The sequence below is a fragment of the Lathyrus oleraceus genome, chromosome 6 (genome assembly GCF_024323335.1).
Source record: "Lathyrus oleraceus cultivar Zhongwan6 chromosome 6, CAAS_Psat_ZW6_1.0, whole genome shotgun sequence".
NCBI classification, from domain to species: domain Eukaryota; kingdom Viridiplantae; phylum Streptophyta; class Magnoliopsida; order Fabales; family Fabaceae; genus Lathyrus; species Lathyrus oleraceus.
The window spans coordinates 41996249-42019848 of NC_066584.1; the positions used below are offsets into that span (position 1 = coordinate 41996249).

The following is a 23600-nucleotide window of genomic DNA, read 5'->3' on the forward strand; positions in this document are numbered from 1 at the left end:
TAGAACCTAAGATAACATGAGCTAAGGTTTTGAGAGATGCATAACCTGAGGCAAATGCCTATTCAAGACAATAAATTTCTAAATCAAAAGTCTTGAATAATCCCACACCTAGTCATATGAGAGCAAATGTTCAAAACAAGAGGAAACTTGTCAGAACTAACCACAAAGGACCCATAAGATTATGGGTACCTAAATCTCAAAGTATCTTTGATGCATATATGTTTCAAGGGAAACGTAAGGCAACAGTCATGGTACTTGGACAATGGCTGCACACGACATATGACAGGAGAAAAGCTTATGTTCCAAACCCTAACTCTGAAAGAGGAAGGTACTGTGGAATTTGGAGGAAACCATAAAGGAAAGATCACTGGATTAGGTACTATTGGTAACTCCTCTATTTCAATTAATAATATTGGCTTGTAGGTGGACTCAAACATAACCTATTGAGCATTAGTCAATTTTGTGACAATGACTATGAAGTCTTGTTTGATAAGAACAATTGCATAGTCATGAACAAATCTGACAAATCCATAGTCTTCAAAGGAAAGAGAGAGGGTAATGTCTAAAAAATCAATTTTTCTGAATTGGTTGATCAGAAGGTAGTTTGCCTTCTATTAGTGAGTGATGAGAAGTGGATCTGGCACAGAAGGTTAGGTCATGTTAACCGGAGATTAATCTATAAACTTAACAAGTTAAAACTTGTTAAATGATTTCTAGATCTCAATTATCACTCAAATACTCTTTGTGGAGCATGCCAAGTAGGAAAAATCAGCAAAACTTCTTCTAAATCTAAAAACATTATCTCTACCTCTAGACCCTCAGAACTAATTCACATTGATCAATTTGGTTATGTTAGTAATGCATCAATCAATAGTAAGAAATATGGTATAGTGATTATTTATGACTATAGCAGATAGGCTTATGTTAAATTCCTAAGAACCAAGAATGAATCATATGATGTCTTCAACACCTTCTGCATACAAGTACAAACTGAAAAAGAATCCAAAATTTTAAAGGTAAGGAGTTATCATGGTGGTGAATTTTAAAAGGGGTCATTTGAACTATTTTATAAAAAACATGGAATTCTCCATGAGTTCTCTTCTCCTAGAACTCCGCAACAAAATGGAGTTGTAGATAGAAAGAATAAATATTTACAAGAAATGGCTAGAACCATGATTCATGAGAACAACATACCCAAGTACTTGTGGGCAGAAGCTATAAACACAACATGTTATGTTCAACATAAAATCTATATTAGACATATTCTAAACAAGACGTCATATGAGTTGTTCAAGGGAAGAAAGCCAATCATCTCTTATTTCAATCAGTTTGGATGTACCTGTTATATCCTAAACAATAAAGCCTATATGAATAAATTTGATGTTAAAGCTTAGAAGGGTATCTTTTTGGGATACTCTAAACGCTCTAAAGCATACAGAGTGTATAACTTTGAAACCAATATGGTTGAAGAGTCAATACACACTAACTTTGATGAGAAAGATCCTGATAGTAAAATGTCACAGGTGGTTCATAATTTTTCAAATATCTGTGTATCCAAAGACACGTCAATAGCTAGAGGTCAAGAATTTGGTAGTTCAGAAGAAATCAATCCATCTGAAGTTAAGTGCTCGGAAGTCATTAGAACTCCATAAGCTAATAATTCAAAAGTTGATCCTAACTCAGAAGCTAATTCTGAAAATCAATAACATGAAGAAGCGCAATCCAAGAAGTCCTTTAAGTGCAAGTCTTCTTATCTAGAAGAGTTAATTCTTTGAAACAAAGATAGCCCTAGAAAGACAAGGTATGCCTTTATAGAAGAGTATTCAATGCTAGGACTACTCTCCATGATTGAACCTACTTCTATTGATGAAGCTCTTTCTGATGATGGCTGGATTGTGGCTATGCAAGAAGAATTAAATCAGTTTCAAAGGAACAATGTTTGGAATCTGGTACCCAAACATTCACAAAAGAACATTATTGTAATAAAATGGGTATTCAAAAATAGACTCAATAAGCAAAGAAGAAAGCAACAAAAAGATCTGTCAGAAGCTGTCTAGAGGTATGATTTGCTCTCTTCTAACATTCTTTAGACCATATATTCTAAAATAGATAATCAGAGTCTAATAATGATAAAAAGTTGTTGTGGTCAGAAGTTATCGATAAGCTTGTGATTAATAGTAGCATCTGAGCAACTCACCCCTTAATTCTCATAATTTAATTTTCTTTCTCTAATAACATATATGTGGGTTTTTGATGTTTAACATATGCCCATTTATGTGTCAAGTTTTTGGAAAATTTTATGACACTTGGGTTATAAGTTGTTGGATAATAACTTGTGGTTTAAGATGTAGATATTTTGAATGTTGTGTTGATCTCTCATTTGTCATTATTTTTGTTTATTTCAAAATCAAAGAAATTTTTGCACTAAAAGGCACTTAAACATCCCATTTCTATACACACACATTCTCTCTCTACACTATAACACTTTTGTTCTCTAGCTTTCTTCGAAAAACAACCATTTCTCAACAAAAAAAACCTTCTAGAACCCTAAAAACTCCTTGCAATGGCATCATCATCAAATCCAGTTCCTATGGTGGTAAGCTCTAAAAATCTCTCGCAATCAAGCCCGTAACCTTATCTCTTAGAGAAGAAAACCTAAATTTGATTGTTGAATAGATTGTGGATTTTGAATCCTTTAGGGTTAATGTGTTTCTGTTGCAAACTTATTTTGAAGATCAAGGATGGTTAAACTGTTTTGAAATGTTGAATGATCCTACCTTTTCTTTCTTGGTTAAAGACTTACGGGTTAGGGTTGAGGTGTATGATGACAATTCAGCTGCTCTTGAGGAAAATCAAAAGATTTTTAGGAATGAAGAAATCAAAGAGAAGACAAGAGATGAATTGGGTTTCAAAGCTTTCAAGGAGGTGGAGATTATATCAGTTGTTATGGGAGTTAATGTGACTATCACCCAGGGTCACATTGCAAATATCTTGAATTTGGACAACATTGATATATGTGCTCTAAACACAAAATAAAGAAGTCTTGAATCCTACATGATCAAGAAACGATTGTTTCTCAAAACTGAAGATTTTGGAAAAGTAAAGAACATGTGCATTAAACATAGGCTCCTATTCAGGATATTGATTGGTTATCTGATTCTAAGAGAAGGAAACACTGGTCAGATCTCTTGGGATCACAAGCACGTCATCTATTTTTTGGAAAACCATGAGCTAATCAATCTTTCGACTTACATCCTTCATCACATGTGTGAGGCCATTAAAGATAGTATTGAGCACAAAAAAATGAATGTTCCATATCCAAGGTTTCTTTCTGAATTATTTCATTAGAGCAAATTGATTTAAACTTTGATTAATCTTGGCGCTAATGAAGATATGAAAATATTCTCTCAACTGTTGTACTAGGAAATATGAACATTATCATGAATAAATATTTGATCCTCTCTCCTTCAAGTATCAGGATCAGGGACGACAACACTGAATATATCACTGATTTTCCAACCATCTCCAAAATGGATAATCTTGAATTAATTATGGATTTACATAAAGTTCATTAGAAAAGAGACTGGAGTATCACTGACCATGGATGACATTCCTGAAGCTCCTGAAGGAAGTGTGTGCAAGCCTTCAAGAAAGAGGAAGCTAGTTGCTTTTTGTCGCACCGACATCTCAGTAGAGTGCTGGAAAGGAGAAACATCATACATAGCCACTGGAGATGCCATTGGCAGAAGTGGTGAACCAGGAGCAAGATGTTGAATTTGAGAAAGCATGCTAGCAGGAAAATGTGAGATCATCTGGCCTGAAGAATTTTGTGCATTTGGTAAAGCAGGCCACAACGAAATTGGCGGTGTCTCATTTTTTTTCTTGATTATTATGTTGTAAAATGATCAATGGTATTTGGAATTCTTTTGAAGATATGCTCTACTGTAAACCTTGCAGTAGTTTTCACTTCAAATTCATTATGTATTTGTCTAATAATAACATGCTCCGAGGTAGACATTGAAGGTGTTTTCGAAACATTTTTATGAACTTGATTAAACAACCAAGATAACAAATACCCAATCAATACTCCCACAACTCCAATACTTAATGAGACAAGTATTGCTTTGCTTGTTGTTCCTTTATGTTTCTATGGTTGACACGGTGAAATATTCCCCGCTAGAGCTTCACTGCCGTAGAAATTGTAACTATGCTGATCTTGTTTCTCCTCATTTGATGAACGGTTTCTAGCACACAAAACAACCTTTGTTGTTTTTTTTTTGTCTCAAACAGCTAGGTAGTTCACCTTTCAAAAGATTTGAAGACAAATTCACAAACTGAAGATCTTGTAAGCAAATTTCCTTCATGCATAATCAACAATCATCGCATTCCAACATGTGGTATCCAACTTATCAGGAACCAACTCAAGCAACTCTCTAGCCCTTTTAGGCTTTTTCTAAATGAATGACTTCGTGGGAAATCATTAAACATGAATGAATAGAAAATCTCAATATGACATGAAGAAAATATGAATGCAAATTTTGAAAAATGTGAAAAAAGCGTAAAAACACGAAATAGTAAATATGAAGATGAATGAAGGATATGAATGTGAATGAAAAAAAGAATGCAAACCAATGATTGATGGAAAAATTTCAGGATCAAAATCGGGGTATGACAGTTGCCCCTATTTAAGTATCTTCAACTTGAGAATATGAAGCAGGACACTCTTCATATGATCATAGTGGGAGATGCTTAAATACTAAGAAGACCCGGATTTTGATCCTGAATCCCTATGACATGATGTGATATGATATGATATGCCATGATATGCATGGATGCATGATTCTTTTTTTTTTTGTAAAATTTTTTTTATCTGCTAGGGATACGGTGGACCCTTGACAGAAGATGTTACTAGACAGACCAATATGTGGGGAATACTGATGATCCACAGGGAGACAAACAAATAGTAAGAAACAATCTTGTTGGGGAAACAGTCCTGCTGGAGAATCAGACACACACTGGGGAGTATTCAAAGCGAGATTTGATAAACGACACTTAGAACACAAGGGATTTCGGTAGTAAGTTCACACATGACTTGACAACGCTGGGGAATAATCATGGAGAAAACTCTTCAGAACAGGTTCATGTATGACCTGATACCGGAATAGGGGTTCAACAAACAGGTTCATACATGACCTGAATAGGATTGAACAAAGAATCTTCAGAGTAGGTTCAAGCATGACCGGACCCCGGAATAAAAAGGTTCAATGACAGGTTCGTACATGACCTGAATAGGATTGAACAAAGAATCTTCAGAGTAGGTTCAAGCATGACCGGACCCCGGAATAAAAAGGTTCAATGACAGGTTCGTACATGACCTGAATAGGATTGAACAAAGAATCTTCAGAGCAGGTTCAAGCATGACCGGACCCCGGAATAAAAAGGTTCAATGACAGGTTCATACATGACCTGAATAGGATTGAACAAAGAATCTTCAGAGTAGGTTCAAGCATGACCGGACCCCGGAATAAAAAGGTTCAATGACAGGTTCGTACATATGACCTGAATAGGATTGAACAAAGAAAGAAAAATCTTCAGAGCAGGTTCAAGTATGACCGGACCCCGGAATAAAAACGTTAAACAACAGGTTCACATATGACCTGAATAGGATTGAACAAAACTGGAAAAACTCTTCAGAGCAAGTTCAAGTATGACCTGACCCCGGAATAAAAGGTTCAACAACAGGTTCATACATGACCTGAATAGTATTGAACAAAAATTGGAAAAACTCTTCAGAGCAGGTTCAAGTATGACCTGACCCCGGAATAAAGCTCAACAACAGGTTCATACATGACCTGAATAGTATTGAACAAAAATTGGATAAACTCTTCAGGGCAGGTTCAAGTATGACCTGACCCCGGAATAAAAGGTTCAACAACAGGTTCATACATGACCTGAATAGTATTGAACAAAACTGGAAAAACTCTTCAGAGCAAGTTCAAGTATGACCTGACCCCGGAATAAAAGGTTCAACAACAGGTTCATACATGACCTGAATAGTATTGAACAAAAATTGGAAAAACTCTTCAGAGCAGGTTCAAGTATGACCTGACCCCGGAATAAAGCTCAACAACAGGTTCATACATGACCTGAATGGTATTGAACAAAAATTGGAGAAACTCTTCAGAGCAGGTTCAAGTATGACCTGACCCCGGAATAAAAGGTTCAACAACAGGTTCATACATGACCTGAATAGGATTGAACAAAGAATCTTCAGAGCAGGTTCAAGTATGACCGGACCCCGGAATAAAAACGTTCAACAACAGGTTCACATATGACCTGAATAGGATTGAACAAAGAAAGAAAAATCTTCAGAGCAGGTTCAAGTATGACCGGACCCCAGAATAAAAACGTTAAACAACAGGTTCACATATGACCTGAATAGGATTGAACAAAACTGGAAAAACTCTTCAGAGCAAGTTCAAGTATGACCTGACCCCGGAATAAAAGGTTCAACAACAGGTTCATACATGACCTGAATAGTATTGAACAAAAATTGGAAAAACTCTTCAGAGCAGGTTCAAGTATGACCTGACCCCGGAATAAAGCTCAACAACAGGTTCATACATGACCTGAATAGTATTGAACAAAAACTGGATAAACTCTTCAGGGCAGGTTCAAGTATGACCTGACCCCGGAATAAGGGTTCAACAACAGGTTCATATATGACCTGAATGGTATTGAACAAAAATTGGATTTGAAAATGACTGCGAAAACCGGATGTTGGTTTAGGGATACCAAAGACAAGCTGGAATTAGAGGTCAAAGGATCTAGGATCGACAACAAGACCTGGGTCAATGCAAAATGAGCACGAAGTACATTTCGGCTATGCATGATTTGAATTTCCTTTTATGCATGATATATGAATGATCATGATTATGAGAATGCTGACACTGGGCAGACTGGGAGTTTGTAAAGGCTTTTTATGGAAGCTCATGATTCCTCAACACCGAGAACTCAACCGAATATTTTATGATAGATGTTGTCAAAGGAGGATTCTATCCAGTTTGATAGCCACAGCTTAGCCAAGGGATCCTTTTGGAGGATTAATGAATCGTGCTAGCATAACTTTCGGGCACTCGTCTTAAACTCAATAGTTGTTGACGTATGGCAGAATTTGTTTGAGCAGTTTGAAAGCACGAAGAAAGAGGTTCTGCCCCTCTGTGGCTCATCTTGCCCTAGTCTGTTGGGACTTTGGAAATGTTCACCTTGAAAGTGAGTTTGGAAACAACTTGCCATGAGACTACCTCGAGATGGCTTGCCCCAAGTGTTTGAAACTTGTAATGGTCCGAACTTGACTAACCAAATGCTGGAATGGTAAACTCTTGATTGATTGTCCTTTGGATAGTTGGACTTACCGAGCTCTGAGGTGGTTTGCCCCAGTCTAAGTCTTGAAGCAAATTACTCTTGGCTAACTGAGCCTTGGAGTGATTGGACTTACTGAGCTCTGAGGTGGCTTGCCCCAGTCTGATTCTTGAAGCAGATTACTCTTGGCTAGATGACCCTTAGGGTGATTAGCTCGAATTAACTGATGCTCAAAGTGATTTGCCCCCGAATAGACTTCTTTCACTCCATCTAGTTCCTCAACTGTGTATTGAATTTCTTTGATGTTGAGTGTTGACTCGCAAATAAGATTGTTCATTCAAAAATGGTAATTTTAATTCAATGCTTATGCAAAAATTTGAAATCAAAATTTATTGATATGAACGGGTAAAATACAGTGAACGAGTCGTTGATAAGAACACAATGGTGATCAAGTCATTCACAGTATACAAGTTGGTGCTATCAAATGATTAACAAAAATCGTTTGGAGTCAAGTTAACACAACCTTGTTATAGTATGCTTTCAAAATAAACCCTGCCTCAATTAGGTCTTTTAAGGGTTGTAACGTGGTCTGGTTCGCGGTTTCTTGAAACAAAAGGATATAAGGCTCAAAATTTGTTTTTACCCACCCCTTCTTCTTTATGATCTCCAGTTCCTACGTTCAGTTAATTCAATACACGCATTCGACTTCCAAGAGGGTTCGAAGGTGTGATGGGGATTCAAGACGGATTTTCTTGAAATGGCAGTCCCCTTATTTTGTTTTTGTCGAGGATTTAATGACCTCTTTTGATTGATTTATTTTATCCCTAATTTTGCCTGGACCGCTTCTTTGAAGCTTTTGGTCCATCGGGATGCCCTAACTTTTGCCTAAGTCATCTTGTGGTATTTGACCTAGTGGGCTTTTTTCTATTTTTTTAAAGGTGTTGACTGCCACATTTTTGGTGGATGAGGATCAACCAACACTAATTTTAGCTTTTCTCAACTTCTTCGACACTTCAACATGTGCGCGAAGGATAACATGTGGTTGAACCTAATTGGAGGGTGTTCATATGGACGGTTTTTTTTGAAAGATCGGATGCATGATCAAACTATCTGAACACAACTACCCTGCCCCAGGTTAAGATTAAGGGTTTTAGATCCGAAATAAACACCAACTTCTAGGCTCAAAGTGGTTGTCTAGGGATTAACATCCTTATCACTCCAGTGTTTGGGGATTTGAAACAATGCCTTACATCATCGACAAGGTTTACTCAAAAGCATACCACAACAATTTCAGGTGTTTCGTTTTCATCATCCTCCTTCCAATCTTTGTTAACACAACACTTTGATAAACAAAAGTGAATGAGAGGAGTATTTTGTTTTTGTTTTTAACATAAATGAAAAACGAGTGAATACGAATGGATTAATTCAAAAGATGCATAAACCTTTCATTAATCTTACCAATTCAAAGAAAACAACAATGCTTAAAAGCAATTAACAATCAACATGCGAGGAAACTACAAAAGAAATGCTGAGACAGCCAAATGATTGCCAGCTTTAGGGAATTGACTTCTTCAAACTTGAAGGTTGGGATCGACAAGCTTTTTGACATTGGCATGATGATCTTCAACTTCTTTTCCTTCAATCTCATCGTTGAACGCAACCTTCTTGGATCCACTACTCACTTCTCCTTTACTTTCATTGGTATGGGTCGTGACATTGGAAATCCAAGGCGGTATCTCAATGCTCTTACCAGGAAATAATGATAGCTCCTTAGCCACATCCCTGACATCTTCCTTGTGGTACAAAACCTTGAGGGGTTTCAAGGGTCCTTTCCCTTTCCCATTACCTGGCTCAGAAATCAAGGCATATGTACCTGAGCCTTCCTCCTTGAGTGTTGGTGACCTTATGTCAATCAATCTTTGCAGCTTGAGCTTAAAACTCTTGCATTCCTCGATGGAGTGCCCCATTGTTCCAGTATGGTATTCGCACTTGATCTTCGGGTGATCTTCTTCAAAGACTAAGCTCTTGTTAATCAGTCCTCGTACCAAGGCTTTTAGCGCACAGCAAGAATCTAGGTCATGCCCCAATGCCCCTTTATGGAATTCACACGTTGCATTTGGATTGTACCATGGTAGGTATGGTGACACGGGCGTGAGAGCTCGAGGGGTCACCAAAGCATTCTGGATCAGTAGCGGGTAGAGCTTGCTATATGGCACCGAAATAGAGTCATTGTGATCCTTGTTCCTCTTGTTCTGATTCTGATTTTTGTTTTGAACCTGGTTTTGGTGACTTTGAGGAGCAATAGCCAGAGGATGTTGATGATGACGCCTTGAGGGAGGTCCATATACTGGTAAATGAGGAGTTGCCACATAGCATTTCCCTTGACTTGGGGTAACACCAGATGGATGTGGCGTAGTAGCTCTCTTTGTTTGCAGCAGTGTATATTGGGTGACCCTCTCTTCCCAACAAGACTTGTAGCGTTTCCAAGACCCGTCTCATTTGGCTCTTCAAAAGATTGAGTTCCTCCTTCAGTGCTTCTTGGCTTTTCCTTAGCTCGTCCATCATCTCCTGGGACATGGTTCTTTGTTCTAAACGCGTGTTGAGAATCACTTTGCTTCACGGACAAAAGATGGATGAGTTTTTTTTGGTATTTTGTCTGGAGAATGACATGCATTATGATGCAATGCAAATGCAATGGAATGCGAATGAATGCAATGCAAGCCATGCACATTTGTTTTTTTATTTTTATACACGGGTTCAAAAGTCTGAGGTACTGATGAATCTGATTGTTTTCCAAGAATAGGTTCTCACCGGGTAAGATCTAAGGTTTTGTTACAAAGGATCCCCAGAGTCATTGATTCACAAGAATGTTTGACGCTTACGGAAAATACTTTCCGGTCGTCAACTCCATCAAGGGAATCTATTCTGGGTGAGGTTCTCGTACCGACCCTTACGAAGTATTCACCTCGGGAGTCCGTACTACGCAACCATCGACTGGGTTCTAGACAGGGTACTCAGAGTCATGGATTCAAAAGACTGTTTGACGCTTACGGAAAATACTTTCCGGTCATCAACTCCATCTAGAGAATCTATTCTGAGTGAGGTTCTCGTATCGATCCTTACGAAGTATTCACCTCGAGAATCCATACTACGCAACCATCATTTCTAGTTGGCCAAAGTTTTAATGTTCTAAAAGGTCCTTAGAGTCATGGACCCCTTTGAAACATCGAAGCTTACGAGGTATACACCTCGGGCGACAATATTTGCAAAAGAATCTACTCTAAGTGAGGTTCTCGTACCGACTCTTACGAAGTATACACCTCGGGAGTCTGTACTACTCAACCATCGTCCTATCTTATGTTTTTTCTTTTTCACTCTATACTCGGGTGTAGAGTCTTTCCCACATGGTTTGCAATCAAGATCCAAGTACCCAACACGGTGGAACCAATATACAACAAATATCAATATAACAATAAAGATATTAAAAAGCAATAAATAAGGGAAAAGACACACAATTAAACAAACAAAGGCACACAAACGTCCTAACTAGGCTTGACTCACTTAGGGATTAATACTCCCCAGCAGAGTCGCCATCTGTCGCACCGACATCTCAGTAGAGTGCTGGAAAGGAGAAACATCATACATAGCCACTGGAGATGCCATTGGCAGAAGTGGTGAACCAGGAGCAAGATGTTGAATTTGAGAAAGCATGCTAGCAGGAAAATGTGAGATCATCTGGCCTGAAGAATTCTGTGCATTTGGTAAAGCAGGCCACAACGAAATTGGCGGTGTCTCATTTTTTTTCTTGATTATTATGTTGTAAAATGATCAATGGTATTTGGAATTCTTTTGAAGATATGCTCTACTGTAAACCTTGCAGTAGTTTTCACTTCAAATTCATTATGTATTTGTCTAATAATAACATGCTCCGAGGTAGACATTGAAGGTGTTTTCGAAACATTTTTATGAACTTGATTAAACAACCAAGATAACAAATACCCAATCAATACTCCCACAACTCCAATACTTAATGAGACAAGTATTGCTTTGCTTGTTGTTCCTTTATGTTTCTATGGTTGACACGGTGAAATATTCCCCGCTAGAGCTTCACTGCCGTAGAAATTGTAACTATGCTGATCTTGTTTCTCCTCATTTGATGAACGGTTTCTAGCACACAAAACAACCTTTGTTGTTTTTTTTTTTGTCTCAAACAGCTAGGTAGTTCACCTTTCAAAAGATTTGAAGACAAATTCACAAACTGAAGATCTTGTAAGCAAATTTCCTTCATGCATAATCAACAATCATCGCATTCCAACATGTGGTATCCAACTTATCAGGAACCAACTCAAGCAACTCTCTAGCCCTTTTAGGCTTTTTCTAAATGAATGACTTCGTGGGAAATCATTAAACATGAATGAATAGAAAATCTCAATATGACATGAAGAAAATATGAATGCAAATTTTGAAAAATGTGAAAAAAGCGTAAAAACACGAAATAGTAAATATGAAGATGAATGAAGGATATGAATGTGAATGAAAAAAAGAATGCAAACCAATGATTGATGGAAAAATTTCAGGATCAAAATCGGGGTATGACACTTTTGAATCTGAAAAAGTGGTACAAAATTCACCTAATATAAAGGTTGTACAACTAACATAAGTTCAAAAGGAGGTTCAAAAGATGGCCTTCACAACTGTCTTAATGCCTACCAAGACTAGGATTCGAGCCACTGGAAAGACTCCTCAACAGGCTACCACTTTTGAACTTCCTGGCAAGAAGAAAAGATTAAGGAAGATGGTGCTACCAAATATTGATAATGAAGAATAAGAAGAGGATAAACAAACTTTTCCTAGGAGATCAAAGGTTGAAGAACAAGAAGGAGCAAGACTGTTTGTTTCTGTTCTACTCAATAAGGCAATGGATAAGCCTTCTTTTGTTGAAGCTCTTCAAAAGCAAACAGAAGGTTTAGAAAAGGAAGCTGAGAGTCCTTCTATTGTTGGTACCTCTGAATTGACAGAAGAAGCCGCTACTCAAACTCATATGCACTGAGAATGAAGTTCTACATACTTCAGTTGTTAAAGATGTTGTGAACACATGTATTCATCTGAACCTTATCTCAGATGATAATTTAAATTCTTCCATTTCTCCACTCTTGACTAAATATCACATGCCAATACCACCTCAACCTAACTTAGTTGCTAAGGAACTTTTCTCAATAAGATATTGTCCCTACAACATCATTTCTAGAGGATTTTCCAAATCAACTAGCTAATGAATTATCCTTTAATCATAACCATTTAGCTTGTGCGTCTGATTCAGACCAACCATCACCCATCAGTGTTATGACTGAACCACACATTTAGATTTCTAGTGCTAAGTCCTATAGCACTAGCTCAAGTTCTGATTCCAGTTCATCAAAATCAAGTCCTCTCAACATCAAGCCTCTCCAATCCATTTCTCTAAAAACTACATCTTATATTGACTCTCCTCAGCCAAATCTTGTTCGGACTGAGACTACTCCTCAAAATGAGGTTGAACAAGTAACTTTGAACCAATCTTCAATGGATTCTCCAAATGGTCAAAATATACCAGAGCCATACTCTATCTAGCATTCTAAACCATCTGACCATCACAAAACACCTTACAGGGAAGAAGATATTATGTCAGAAACTAACACAATACATGTACCTAGTCCCTTCACACCTCACCCATCTATTAGTATAAACTTAACCCCCCCCCCCCCCCCCACCTTACATAAACTATCAAATGGAAGAATTTAAAATTGTTATCTTTGATAAAATTCAGAATTTGGTTGCTGAAAGGCTCATAGATTCTGATCCCATTGCATATGCAACTAAACGAGACTCCCTTAGAACCTTTGTGGATACAAATATACATAATTTTAATTCCTTTTCTTCAGAGTTTGTTGCTTCTTCTAGTCAAAGGCAATCTCTCTTGGGAAAGAAGTTATCTACGATTGTTGCCAAGCAGGAAGAAATGGATATCAAGTTGCATACTGTTGTTGCAAGACAAGATGAAATGGATTATGATCTGAAGACTATTTTGGATCTTCTTAGAAAAAACCTTAAACTTTAGGATTTAGGACACCTTCTTTTCGCTTATATTAAAATATTTTTCTTCAGTGTCTTTTCTATTTCCTTTTGTTGATGACAAAATGGGGAATAAGTATAGAAGTATTATCTTGCTTACATTCTGAAGAATTATATACGCGCTTTAAATGTTTATATTTAATTAACCTGGATAGAACTTAGGGGGAGTTTAAAAATCTAACCTTATGGACTATTAGACTCGGGGGTAGCTTACAAACCTCAGATCCTGCAGTCAACTAGTTAATTAAATCATCAACCATTATTCTTAAATACTTGTGTCTGTCATCATAAAAAAGGGAGAGATTGCTGGAACAAAATTGGTTTGTCCCATATCCCTTAAGTTTTGATGATAGAAAAGTATTTAAAGAATAATATGTTATACTAATGTTTGTTCAAGTGTGCAGGATCATAGACTAAAATTTATATTAAATCCAAGTATTGGTTTCAACCCTGAACATCCAAAGAGAAGCATGAAGATTATATTCTGATGTATCAGAAGATGAAGAACCGACTCTGAATAAGTCATTTTCCAAAGAGGTAAACATTTAAAGTCCATACTCTGAAGGAGTCAGCTTTTGAAGAACTGACCTTGGAGAAGTCTGCTTCTGGTGATCAGAACCTAAGCTAGTCAAAGCCAAGAACTAAGGTGACACTGACAGGTCATTGTTCACCTATGAAAATACTTTATCACGTGATAACATAAAGCTTTAGGTTCTTAATAGAGTCTGTTGGGATACAACTGCTAATTCCTTTTGTAAAAAAGGTTTTTCAAGTTAGGTTTCACTTAACCTGAAAGTTTACTAAAATATCTCATCATCTCCAAAGTCTATTTTGAAGCTTCCTAAAGGACTAAACGGTTGCATCTTCAATGGCTCTTTTCCTCATTATTTAAGGAACTAAAAGATCCGTTGTATATCTTATCATTTTATATCTTAGAAATCTCTAAGTCCTAAAAGAGTTTGATTGTGTTGTATTATTTATACACTTCTTATTATATATCAAGTGTATTCACCTAAAAATCATTTATATGCTAGGTAGATTGTTAAAAGTTTCTTACTAAGTATTTGAGCAATGAAGTCTCATACTTGTGTGTGTGTGTGTGTGAGCAAGGAAGTCTTTAGCTTGTGTGCTAGAGCAAGGAAGTCTTTAGCTTGTGTGCTAGAGCAAGGAAGTCTTGAGCTTGTGTGCATGAGCAAAAAAATCTCATACTTGTGTGTGTGAGCAAGAAAGTATCACACTTGTGTGTGCGTGTGTGTGAGCAAGGAGGTCTCAGACTTGTGTGTTTGAGCAAGGAAGTCTTATACTTGTGTGTGTAACCAAAGAATTTTCTTGCTTGCGTGCTTGAGCAAATTGTAATCTTGTGTGATTATAGTGAAAATCTCTTGTAAGTACAAGGGGATTGGACTACTCTTAGTTTGTGAGAGGAATCAGAATAACTTTGTGTGTTATTCTCTCTTTCTTGCATTTTATAACTGTTGCCTTTCTCTAACTAACTCAAATTCTATAATCTTGTGTTTAGAATCAGACTTAAGATTTTTTAAAGAAAGAAAAAGAAAACACAATTCAACCCCCTCCCCCTTCTTGTGTTTTTCTCACCTTCGTCTTTGTGATTCTTAGTACATGCAACAAGTGTCAATTAAAGTTGATGGGAAAAACAATGCACATAATAAGAAGATGGATTCTCATTTTGAATTAAAGTTCTCAAACCACAAAACTCACCTCCATATTGCTAGATCCACCATATCCTTTCCCCCTAATGCTAGATAAACTCAAGTCATTGATAGACAACGACTTCTCAAATGCCTCCTTAAGTGACTTAACACTTGTTTCTTTAACACTTACAATGTCAAGAAACCTATCCTTTACCAAACCTTCATTATTAACATCGCGAACAACAACATCCATTTATTCTTTACCAATAATATCCCATATTCATCAATCAAAACACAAAACACATTATCTGTAATATCACATACAATTTATTGAGTTATTTCACATGCACAAGCAGCAACAAGATCCTTTTGAATCTTAGGGACAATCATAAAATTATTTCCTAGAGCATAATGTATTGCACTAGCTATCTCTGAATTAATTTCTTTTGAAGTGTCCATCAACTCAAGAAATGGCCCTTTAAATAAAGAGTTAAGGGACACATCACTCATTCTAAATGACATGTCATACCTCAAAAGAAATTTAGTGGCTATAAGATATGTGTTTACACGAAAACGATATTCAACATTCATTTGCTTAGTTTGATTAACAAATTTAATACTCTCACTTGGATGTTGAGTTTCCGATACTTCTACGTTAGCCGAAGAAGTAGCTTTGTCTCTAGAAAGCACATGAAAAAATTTCTTCATCCTATAAAGAGAACAATGAAACCATTTAAAATAGTTATTCATACTATAAAGAGAACAAAAAAATCAATTGATTATAAAGAAAACTATTTATGAGAAATTGAAAAAGTTGTTTTTTTAACAAATTGAGGTTTTAGGTTTCATCTCAAAAAGGAGAAAAGAATAAGGGAAAATTTAAATACTGAATTTACCTTGGATTTTCAATCACCCATAAATAAATACGGTTAAACCAAATGAAAAAATTGAAGAGAAAAAAATGAAGGATTAACAAATATAATAGGAAGAAACAAGCATGAGAGATGATGGGGTTTGAGAGAAAGAGAAAAGAAAGTTGTTATGTGTGTGAGAGAGAGAAAGAGGTTTCTTTTAGTAATTACTCTTTTATTAACTAAGTTAGTGTCTATATAATTATAAAAAATGACAAACTGGTGTGACTAACATCCTATCACAACATAGGTGAAAGTAAATGTTAAACAAAATATAAGTGAACCGATAGCGAGATGTTGTGTCAATTTTGTTACGAAAAGAACAAGTCCATAGAGAAAAAGAGGAACATAATAAAAATACAATAATTTAATGTCAAAATTTTAAAGTCGGATAGAAAACTATAACAATTATCAAATGACAAACAGAAAATAATATTATGAAAATTGTTATAACATATAGACTACCTTCAACCACTCCAATGTCCAATACACTCGCACTCTCCAAAACAAATATACCCTCTCACAATACTCTAACACAAAGGTTTAAGAGAAAATATGAAAAGTCAAAGAAAAACTAAAATTGTTTTGAATGATACTTCTTGTAATAAAAAACTTGAATCTTTATATAATATTTGATTTCATCTTCCGATACAAAATTAAGGAATATGAGACATTTTCATCATGTATATTTTCAATCAAATATAATAATCTTGATGACGTTATAGTAATGATAATCCAAGTGTATGTAAATAAAAATATTTTTACTTGAGAAAAAAATTAAACTTTGAATTAAGATTCCGTATCCAATTCTACTTGTCTAATTTCTCAAATCTTAACGATACGATTCTTTGGACTCTTTTCATGATTCAAAAATGGTATCAAATCCAATGATTCAATTAGATCCTTATATCCAAAATATTTTTGATAATAAAGTCAAACATTGTATCTCATTAATGTTATGTACCAACAACGGTGCATGTGTATCAGGAAGAAAATACTTCTATCTGAGGGGAAAGAGTCTCAAATTAATGGATATACATTGAGAAAAGATTATTAGAATATCAAGTAACTGAATAAGAGTCTTATATTTGATTTTAAAAAAATATTGAATAAGATATAAATGAGATGATACTTATGTCTAATGTCTAAAGATTTTTAACATGAAGGGTTCAGATCATTTTTGCAGTTGCTCAAAACTCAATGAGATGATCTCTTTAGTCCCATCATGATCCAACTTTTATATGAAGAAAATTGCAAGCCTTCTCATAAATTTATTATGAAAAAATTATAAAGTTTTTTAAAGACATGCGATAGGTCTTCAATGTATTTAAAAGACTAACATTTTTACCGTAAAAGAAATTCAAATTAATTTTTTATATTTATAATAATTTTTTATTTTTGTATTCTTTTATCGGTTTTTTTATAAAAATAACTCACTTTTTCAAAAAAATTCTCAAAATATTCCTGATTTCAAAAAAAATCCCAAACTACCCCATTTTTAGGAGGAGTCGTCAATTGAATTGGAGACTCCTCTTAAAACTTGAATGGAGGCACCAATTGGATTGGCTAGGACAGGTGCCCTAGCCAATCCAATTGGCGCCCCTGTGTAGGGTTTAGGAGGAGGCGCCAATTCAATTGGAGACTCCTTCTAAAATGCAATTTTTTTGGGTAAATGGTATACGTGATAGATAAATTTGATATAGGACCACTTGATATTAATAAAATTTGTCGTTTACACAAAGAAACCTAATGGTGATGACCGGGATCACCTAACCGACCTCCGGTCCCACATCCTCTAGCTACCCTAACCCGTGGCCCTAACCCACGTTGACGATTCTGTACCGGTGTTTGATCATCTGAGGGGCCAGGAGCGTCACTACCAACTACAGGAGAAGGTCTGTTGAGGTATTCAGACAAGTCGGCGTAGTCTTCAGTATGCATCGATGGTGTACCGCCGTAACCGAGCTCATAACCCATGCCAGAGAAGTGGTTGACTCATTGGTGGGCGACCGGGACAGTTAAAGGGAGACATGGGTGTGAACGATGCGTCGAGGAAAGGTTGGAAAGGTTGTTGGGGTGTTTAGTAGAGATAAGGTTGTTGGATGTTTTGGCACTGTAACGGTGAAAGATACGAGTCTGAGCTATATGGTTTTTGTTTTCGAAACACCGATACCATTAGACTCACGATCAAGAGAAATGCAACCTTCTTGCATTTGAAAAAAAGAATACAATCTTGTAAAGGATCGGGTATTGTGTCAAAGATCACATATCAAAATCCAATATTTTTTTATAATAGTCAATGCAAGTATTTTCCCCTTAAGGTACGAGACGATGAAGATGTTGAATACATGTTTGTTAGTCATGAACATTCAGGCTGCAACTGTATTGAGTTGTACATTACTCTTCAACCATGTATACCATCTCAACAGTCTCAACTAACCAGTCAGGATGAATCTAGTGAAGATGATCGATAATGGTCAGATGACGTCAACCCAGAAGCAGAAGCAGAAGTGGACGTCGTTGATGAAGAAAAAGAGGAGACCGAGATACCGGTTAATCACATGCTGAACAACGACGATGAAGATGATGATCAACCACCACCAATACCTCCTAGTCATGTCTACAATCCGCCTCAACATATGACAATTATGGATCTTCACGACGATGAAACATCCCACAATGTTTTCTATAATCCGTATCTGAGATCAGATGGCGAATTAAAGGTGGGAGACATGTTTCGTACCAAAGAAGAATGTGTTCTGGCAATCAAAAAATTCCACATGAACAACTCTGCTGACTTTACAGTGAAACGTACTGATTCTAGAAGGTATGTTATCGAATGTCGTAACATGCTTTGTAAGTTTCGTTTGGCTACGTCTTACAAGAAGAAAAACGACTCTTGGGAGATCGCTTCAATAGACCCACCTCACAGTTGCATTGCAACTAACGTTGAACAAGATCATCGTAAACTAAGCGCAGCGTTGATATGTCAAGACATTCTGCCGTTGGTTAATAAATACCCATCAGTGAAGGTGAGTATAATTATATCCCATATCAGAACAACATATAATTATACTCCATCTTACAAGAAAGCCTAGATTGCGAGGACAAAGGTTGTTGAACAAGTTTTCGACAACTGGGAGGATTCATACAAGGAATTGCCACGGTTTTTATGGGCACTAAAAACATATGTCCCAGGAACTGTGGCAATTATGGAGACATTGCCAGCGATGATGCCAGACGGAACCTGTGCTACAGGTAATAGAATATTTCACCGTCTCTTTTGGGCATTTGACCCGTGCATCAAAGGTTTCACATTCTGCAAACCTATTATTCAAATTGATGGCACTTGGTTATACGGAAAATACAAGGGTACTTTGCTCATGGCGGTTGCACAAGACGGAAACAACAATGTCTTTCCCATTTCCTTTGCTCTTGTTGAAGGTGAAACGGCTGGTGGATGGGGTTTCTTTCTTCGACATCTCAGAACGCATGTGGCTCCACAAGCCAATATCTGTTTGATTTCTGATAGACATGCTGCCATTGAGAGTGCCTACAACAACCATGACAACGGATGGCATGATCCTCCTTCTACACATGTCTACTGTATCAGACACATTGCACAAAACATATATATTTCTAACTGATTACAACAATCAAATTGACGTCGTCTCGACCGAACATCATTTCCCTAGCATCCATATCAGTCTTCATTCGCACCCAACCAAAGATAATGTCAAGTCTCTCAATACTTCTGATTTTTTTCCCTTCTGGTATTTTCCCATCTAACCAACGAACCAGCTCCCTCTTTAGTTGATCGAACGTAGTGATGTTCCAAAACAGCATCAGCATTTAAGGTTTGTCTCTCGCATAAATCACCTTTCCGTATCGGCGACGAACACCAAACATGATTGCCAAATGATTATATGAGATGTGAAACAATTACTCACACAACGCATCTATTTATAACACAAAAATTGCATTTTAGGAGGAGTCTCCAATTGAATTGGTGACTCCTCTTAAACCCTACACAGGGACGCCAATTGGATTGGCTAGGGCACATGCCCTAGCCAATCCAATTGGCGCCTCCATTCAATTTTTAAGAGGAGTCTCCAATTCAATTGGCGACTCCTCCTAAAAGTGGGGTAGTTTGAGATTTTTTTTGAAATCAGGGGTATTTTGAGAATTTTCTTGAAAAAGTGGGTTATTTTTGTAAAAAAACCTCTTTTATCCTACTCTATGTAAAATTTTAATGAGTATTCACTCTAACATAATAGTAATAGCATATTCACATTTAATTTGTGTGTTTGTTCACATTATATAAAATGAGAAATGAGACAAATTTGTAAAAACATAAATATAGATTAAGAGTGATTATAGGTGCGGATTGATCCACAAATTTGCTTATCCAAATTGAACTAACTCATAAATTATTTGAATCTATTCATTTATAAATATACTCAATTCAACCCGTAACAATTCTTATAGTTTTATTTCGGATATCGAATTTGAGTTTCTCAACCGGTAGATCCGTTGTTCAAACTCATTGATGTGATATTAGTATTTTTTTATTGTTATTTTAAATAAAAATATAAATTAATTTCTTAGTACTGACCATAATTTTGCCATTTTTTTATTTACCACAAATACTACTAGTACCAAGTGTTATGTTATTTGGAAGAATTTTATTATACATTATATAATGTGTTTCATCCAATTTGAATGTTAGAAATGAGTGTAATTCTATTGAATTGTTATAATTTTTTATATCTAAAAAAATTATTAAAAAAATATTTTTTATTTAAAACACAACTCACGAATCCAACTCAATCCAACTCATAAATGAACAAGTCGGTTAGATTGAATTTTATACGTAAAATTGTGGGTTGGGTGATAAACTCATCCCATTAAAATTCGGACGAGTTAGGATAAACTCAATCCAACCTAACTCATATACATCTTCAATCCCTAGTTGAGATATAAATAAAATTAAAAATATATGATATATAATCTTTTTGTATAAATTTATTTGACATCAGATAAACTATGCTAAATATATTAATTTGATGAGTATTTAAATAATTAAATTTATATTGTTAAATATAGTTAATTTATGTAGTTAAATTTGTTAAATAATTTTCGATATCAACCTCAAAAAGCTATCTCAATTCCTTATCTATTTATATAATCAACCATTCAAAAATTTAAACAATTTGTACTTCATACAAATTCCAACAATACAAATACCAACTTTAACACTCACTCTCACGCCTAGCATGGGCCTGAGTAAAATATTCATATTTTAGTCCTTAACTCGACTCTGATTCAATATTAAATAGGTATGAATCTCATATCTTAAAAGCTAACTCAAAAGATAGGGATACCTCCAATATTTTTACACCCAACAATTCAGGAATCTAAGCAGTATGTGATTTTAAACAAACTCCAACAACACATATACCAACTTCAACACTCACCCTCACACCTAACGTGGACTTATGTCAAATGTCCACATTACAATTCTTAAGTCGACTCTGATACCATGTTAAATATGTTTGGATCTCAACTCTAAAAATTAACTCAAAGGGTGAGGTTGCCCTCACATATTTATACAATCAACAACCAAAGAACTTAAGCAATATGAGACTTCAAACAAACTCCTAGCGTAGGCCTGAGTCAAATGCCCATATTGTAGTCCTTAATCCGAATCTGATACCAAGTAAAATATATTTGGATCTCAGTCCCAAAAGTTAGCTCAAAGGGTGAGACTGCTTTCACATATTTATACAATCAACAACTCAACAACTTAAGTAATGTGAGACTTCAAACAAACTCCAACAAAATAAATAATTACTTCAACATCCACCCTCACGCATAGCATGAGCCTGAGTCAAATGTTTGCATTGCAGTCTTTAACCTAACTCTTATACCATGTTAGATATGCTTGGATCTCATCCCCACAAGGTAGCTCAAATGGTAGAGATGCCCTCACATATTTATACACCTAACAGCTCAGGAAAGTAAGCATTGTGGACTTCAAACAAACTTCAACAACATAAATATCAACTTCAATACCTACCCTCGCGCCTAACATGTGCCTGAGTCAAATGCCCACATTATTATCCTTAAGTCGGCTTTGATACCATGTTAAATATGCTTGAATCTCAATCCCAAAGATTAGTTCAAAGAGTGTGGTTGTCCTTGCATATTTATATAATTAACATAAACTTAAATAATGTGAGACTTCGCACAAACTCTAACAACACAAATACCAACTTCAACACTGATCCTCATATGTTTAGCGTTGATCTTAATCAAATAATCACATTGTAGTACTTAACTCAATTTTGATATAATGTTAGATTTGTCTGGATCTCATCCACAAAAATTAATAAGTCAGAAAGTTAGGATAATCACACATATTTAAACACCTAACTGGTTGAGTGTGTAAATATGGTATAGTGTCTCCATCCTTTAAGCTAGTTTTTTAGGATGAAATTCAAGTATGTTAACCTTATATATTTATAAATAATTAACGAGATTTCAAAAAGTTTACGTACTAAAATAAAAATATTCGATACTTTGTTAACCTTTATGAGATCTACCTATAGTAAAATGGCAGTAGTATATGTTTAATTTCATAGACTTGGCCCTATAAGAAAACTTCATTGATTTCCCTATCTGAGAACACATTGATTACCACACACGAAATGTGTGAGCAAAACACCCCTCTTCATCTTTCTCTTTCTGCCGCAGAGAGTCCCACGTCACATCGTTGATTCTGCTATGTTTCCATGACCCAGCTACAGCTATGTCTCCATCCCATTTCCTTTGACAGTTGGCGACTAAATTTGTTGCCGATTCATTCAACTATGCACATTTAAATTGGACTTGGATACCATATTCTAAGGTGTGAATTGTAAAATAAAAAATTAGTTTTTTTTTACAGCTTTTAAGAGTTATTTCAAAAAGTTGATGTTCTATTATAATGTATCTCCAATCTTCGTTCTTATGAAATACATTATAATTATAGAACTACTAAACCTAAGATGCATTATATATAAAACATGAAATGCATGATTCATTAAAACTAAAGAAACAAATTAAGTTTGCAATATTGCACATTAATCTATATCTCTTTCGAAGTAGAACAAAAAATTATGAGATGTTGATGAAGGTTATTGTTGAAGCTTCGGTAAACGTGGCATAGAACAAAGATGAGAGTGTTGTTTGACTCTGATATGCAGTGTTATATTGAGAGACTACTTGTTAGTCAGTTCCGTATTCTATAATTGAGCATTCAAATTGGCTTATTTAGTCGTTCTGTAACAGTTGTCCTCCAAATTCTTACCATCGGATAGGGAGCTAGACTTGTTATAGAAGTATTAAGATCGGCCTTCAAAATGCCCTTCCTCATCGTTTCGAGGCCTTCTGGCGGTTCTTCGAGATGGGGGAGACCAGTGGCATGTTGAGTTGAAGTATGTGGTCTCAAGAACAAGTGCATTAAATGCTTAAATGTTTGTCTTGTAACAAAAATGCTTCATGGTGAAAAACCACCATGTGG

At 35.8% G+C, this 23600-nt stretch overlaps 1 pseudogene; it reads right to left on the minus strand.

Annotated features, from left to right (window-relative positions):
* Window positions 1-15875, minus strand: part of LOC127093904 (uncharacterized) — a 20369-nt pseudogene extending 4494 nt beyond the window's left edge.
* Between the last annotated feature and the right edge of the window lie 7725 nt (window positions 15876-23600).